Source organism: Euprymna scolopes, chromosome 4 (assembly GCF_053919585.1).
Source record: "Euprymna scolopes isolate OS-2025 chromosome 4, ASM5391958v1, whole genome shotgun sequence".
Lineage (NCBI taxonomy): Eukaryota > Metazoa > Mollusca > Cephalopoda > Sepiida > Sepiolidae > Euprymna > Euprymna scolopes.
This window is the reverse complement of record NC_136485.1, coordinates 129,953,402-129,959,554: the sequence shown is the minus strand read 5'-3', so window position 1 is coordinate 129,959,554 and position 6,153 is coordinate 129,953,402.

Sequence of the window (6,153 nt, the reverse complement as noted above, 5' to 3'; positions counted from 1 at the left end):
CTGTTCCTTTCAGAGTATACAAACTTGTACTATATTTAACCATTTATATATCTCATATGTCCTTGATCTTACGTTTTGAAAGTGGCATTTAAAGATTAAAATGTAAACTTCTGATTTTTCAAATACTGATTAGCTTATTTCATGCTCACTGCATACAGAAGCGACAAGGTTTTGCCGAATGAGATGTATATATATATATATATATATATATATATATATATATATATATATACATATATACATATATATATATACATATATATATATAAATATATATATATATATATATATATATATATATATATATATATATATATATATATATATAACACTTTTTCATGCCTTATTTTGGGAAATATTTATATTAGGTTTAGAATAAAGTTCTGGCGAATTTTAAATTTTCATATAAAATAATGTATTTCCAAATGATTTTCAGTTATAATAACCTTTTCTTTATGCATTATTTTAAAGAGCTATTTTCTGTCTAAATTACAGTTGTTTTATTGAAAAATTAGCAAATTTTCGCAACTGTTTATTTCAATTTAAACTAGGTCAAAAAGCTAATGAAATAGCTCGCGTCATTTTCGATATGTTTGCCCCAGGAAACAATACTTAATGCACAGCACAATAGTGATTGAGTAATCCTTTGGCGGTGATGAGAGTTATGAAGATAATGAGCGTAGTGGTCGATCATCAGATGTTTACAATGACAAAATAAGAACCTGTCGAAGCCAATCCACGCATAACTGCCCAAGAACGTGCTTCTAAGTTAGACGTATCGCATACGAAGATTTTCTACTACTTGAGAAGATTGAAAACATTGATAAATGGGTGCCTCATTAATTGAAACACAACCAATATGAACGCTGTCCTTAAGCGTCATCTTTCCCTGTTTTACGCCCAGAAAACAACTCATGTCTTGACTGGGTTGTAACTTGCGAAAAAAAAGTGTTTTTTTTTGCGACAACTAGCGAGGCTCAGCTCAGTGCTTAGACGCTGACGAAGCTCCACGGCCCCTCTCGAAGGTAGAGTTACAAAATAAAAACGGTCCTACTAACTGTTTATTAGTTTGCGACCGGTTTCATCCATTATAGTTTTTTAATGCAAGCAGAACGAGAACGGCGGAGAATACTGTCAACAAATAGGGAAAATGCATCAGAAACTTCCACAAGAATTCCCATCATTACTCAACAGAAAATACCCAATTTTCCTCCACGACAATACCTGACTGCACGTTACTAAAATGACCCAACAGAAGTTGACCGGATGGGGCTACAAAGCCTTGCCTTACGGAATACTTCCCAGACCGCTCACATACTAACTCCCACTTTGTCTTGTATTTGAAACATTTTTTCATGAGGAATGTTTCAAAGACCTAGACGGTAATAAAAACGCATTTATCGACATCATCCCCACTGAAACGCACGGCATTTACGTTTCTAGCATAAATACACATTTCGTGCTTTGTCAGGGTTCTTTCCTCGATCAATGTATATTTTTTGACTCGATATATGATTTGAAAGTTTAAAACTGCAAGAACTTTCTTGTCAAATTGATGCAATATAGAGAATTATTCCCCAAATAAAATTTGATCAATTTATAACAGATAGAAATACGTATTCCGATGACATAGTAATGTTGTACGCGTTGCTGCATTTGTGTTTTATGTGCTAGAAAAGCAGAAAAATGTGATGAAAAAAGTTTTTATAGGGCGATCCAGATTAGTATATTAGGGCATAATCACATTGCCACACCAATTCGCGCCAGATCACTGAAGTAAGGCAACGTTATGCTGACCAGTACCAGATAGGTGATCATTTGAAAACGCGCGGCGCTGGGTGTACCGCGAGGTAAAACACCATATTGAGAAACTGGCGCGGTCTATCATTAAATAGATGGGGCTGTCTTAAACTGTGGTAGTCCCCCCATCTAGTAATGGTGTCACGATCAAGAATACCTTTGATAGCCCTGGCAAAGCATCAAGTGATCTGCTACCGACAAGATTTGAATTCCACTACAAACTCGTGTAGTGAGTTCAATCCTGGCTACGGCTAATTCGAAACCTAAGAGCAAACCTTTTCTAGCAAGACTAACATACATTATACTTTAGGTTAACGGTAAGTTAAATCAAGCCGTCAACATTGCATTTAAGCGCACTGTAATGTTATTAATCGGTGTATTACCACCCTTTTCAATATTTCGAGTAAGAATGACAGTGTGTATTCAAGTATGAAGACACATGGCATCGATTAGAATAGGAGATAAATAAATGGATTGTGTGTTTACTTTCGGCAGTTTCGTATTTCTATTCTCTTCTTTAAGTCTCAGAGTTTGCGAGCGATATTTCTGATATTATTGTTTTATATGTTAAACTCATTCATCTTGCACTTATATTAAACGAAATTATGATGTCGAGTAATATTTCACTGTACTTAAAATGGCATCATGCCTTGTATCTATTGATTTCGCAAATAAAAATTTAATATATATCCGAAGTAAACCTAATTTCCGATGGTATAGTCGAATCTTGAATAAATACGTTATATGAATAAGTTATACAGTAGATAATATTTAAAATTAAAATTTATATCAACCTTATTAATAAGTAATGCCCTTACAAATTTCGGGATTCATACAGAAACAAGTATTCATATTAAATATATCTTCACATAAAAAATATAATTAAAATATACATTTTATGTCTTTAATATGCATTTTCTCTTTCGATGTAGAATAATTAGTGTGTGCATTAATAATGAAAAAGTTTTATAGACAAATGGTAAATAGCATATAAGAATGTGATTCAAAAAGCTTAGAGGATTATAGTAAATGCGTGTAATTGATATATAGAACCGTACGGTATATCGATACACTATGGCTTACCGGGATAGCTTCTGTACATTTATACCTGGTCTACCTCTGCATTCCATGTTTAAAAAGGAGGTGTCCTCTATAGTATCAGGCCTGACCGAATGGTTAATAGTAGGCAAAGAACGATTACTTCCATAAAAAAAATCCAACAAAGACCTAACAGCCAGCCATGTTCTCCCCAGAATGTGCGGCTGCTATCACGCACAGAAATCTCTTTTTCCATAGCTACCAATGAAATAGATGTACTAAGACTGAAGCTGTTTTCAGGACATCCAGCCCACTGTAAAAGAGTAATAAAAATGCAAGAGAGCTATATGCTCTGTCCGTTAAATCAAGTAGCTTTGTTCTCACCAGTTTTAGCAAATAGCAAACAGGATCCTCAACAGAAGCCTGCGTTCTATCCCAACCATCATCATTGGAGCTGAGGTCATCCCGTCAGTATCAGTCAAGAACTTTGCAACTAATTATATACTATGCGACGAAGGGCATCAACTCCCCGTATTTCCTTCTATAACAGACAACACGCTATGCAATATAAAAATATATGTGCGTGAGGTCGCCAAGCTAATCAAGCTCCTTGATTCCAGTAAAGAAACTGGACCTGACGGCATTCCAATTATAGTGTTGAAAAAGCTTATACCAGAACTTACGCCCATACCTACAAAACTGTTTAAGCGTTGTCTTGAGGAGAAGTGCTTCCCAACACCATGGAAAACATCATCAGTATGACCTTTATTTTAGAATTCAGGCGATATGTCATCTCTCTCTCAGTACAAACCGATAAGACTCCTGTGTGTCATGAATAAGTTGCAGGAATCTATATCAAATAAAGAAGTAGTCAACTACCACAGAAAAAATCTTATTAGTTACATGCAATATGGTTTCCGTTATTCTACATCTAATAGGATTAGTGAGTCTCTCGACAAAGGCTTCCTTTCTAGGGCAATTGCTCTTGACATATCAAAGGTCTTTGATAAGGTATGACATTAACGCCTACTTCACAAGATTTCCAGCTACAGTATAACTGGAAATGTTTTCTAAATTATTAAATCATTTCTTTCTGATAGGCTCATAAATGTAGGGTTTTATGTGCAGAAATCAGAGGTCCACAGTATCAATGCCGGACTCCCTCAGGGGTTCATCCTGTGTCCAATTCTCTTCATGATCTACATCAATGACCTCCCAGAACATATACTCGTCGACATCTATGCAGATTACACGATATTCGTCGACATCTATGCTGATTACACGACAATCTATGGCAACACATCAAAGGCCTTAAATGACAAAGTTCTCTCTGATTCTCTCTTCTCTGATCTTGAGCACGTGGTACAGCGGGGGAAGAGGTGACTGGTTGCTTTTAATGCATCTAAACACAAGTTTCTATCTTTACATCATGAACGCTCTGATACCCATCTAACATCAGTTGAAATGGATGGCTCTCATCATGGGGAGGCTCCATGTTTTGACTAGCTTCTGGGATTGACCTTTACTTCTGATCTAAATAGAACATACACATCAAGTCTGTGGCCAAGGTCGTTGGAACAATGGTGGGATCCTTCTACCGCCCCAGAAGATTTCTCACCGCTGATACAATTCTCTACTTATATAAAAACCGAGTGCGTCCAAGAATGGAGTGCTGCTGCCACATCTGGGCAGGAGCTGCTACAAACAGCCTGTCCTGGCTTGGCAGATTACAAAATAGACTTTGTAGCTTAGTGAGAGATGCCCTTTTCTGTTCTCTGCAACCTCTCTCACAGAAGAGACGTTGCGAGCCTGTTTTTATTTTATCGTCATTTCCATGGCAGGTGCTCGTCTGAGCTTCAATCTCTGGCCCCCTCGCTATCTTTAACGAAAAACACCCGTATATCTGAAACCACTGTCAATAATTTTCCCCACTCTTTATCTGTGTCTAAATAAAAACGTAGATTCCATGAACGAAGCTTCTTCCTTGAAGTACACACCTGTTGAACTCTCTGCCATTTGCCTGTTTCCCACCTGACTACAACTTGGATGTCTTCAAGTCCAACATAAGCAAATTCCTGATAAACCGCCCGCTTAAGTAAGACTCTTTGCCAAATCTCCATTGCTAACGATTACTACGATATTATCCCATTGATTACTGTAAACGCAATTACCTTTATCCCCAAGTAGCCTCCGGGACTTGATAAGTGGTGAGTTCCATGTAAAAAAAGCAACAACAATTACAAATCTATCAAAAACAGTTATTTATAGGAGCAAACACATTGCAAAGATATACAGTATGATATATTGGTGAAACAAACTATACAGTCAGGCCTGTATTGGTTCAATGTATGTGTAAATATGGAGAAAGAATAACAGATTAACGATATATATATACATATATATACATATATATATATATATATATGTATGTGTGTGTGCATTTGTGTATGTTATTGCCTCTGTTATGTTTAAATTTTACTGATATACACCTTCTACAATGCTTCCAGCTAACTATATAGACCTCTTGAAAATATAGTGTTTATGATTTAAATAATAATTGTAGGTACATTATTTCTCAATCTTAAGATGCCTAGGGGAAATTCGTCGACAACTCGATTCGCTACTAAAATGAAATACCCGAAAACTCACAAGAATGTATACGATATACAGCTTTTCTAAGCGCCAATAAAATGTACTAAATCTATGCAAAATTCGCACTAACTCAGTTATTGGCGGCGTCTCTCATATAAATTACACACGAACCTAATCTACTGGTGTACATTAGCAGTAAGATAACTATACAAAGCATACGATTGTCGGCTAAAGTACGAAGTCGAAAAGAGAACAAAGGTAGTTATCAATATTCAAGTGGAAAGAATATAAGAAAAAAAAACACTCGTTAACTTTAAAAATATCAACACGTCAGATGCTGATAACATCTATAGACAGTTTACAGATTCTTCTTTATATCCTTCACAAAAGAAACACACACACACACACACACACACACATATATATATATATATATATGCGATACATAAATGGAATGTTTGTGTTGACAGTAGCGTACATATACGATGAAGGCAAATGCACCGGATGAAACGGACCTTTGTTTATTCTTTAAAATAGGAACATATGGTAACCTTTTTGTGTTCTAAGACAAGTTTACTACATAGATTCTCACGAAAAGAAATAAAATAATAATACAGAGTGTCCAAAACGTCACTGAAGGATTTTGAAGTGTTGATTTGAATGTAATAAGCAGAGAAGAAAGCGCCAACGTGCGGGATATGAGAGAGAGAGATTAAAGATGGC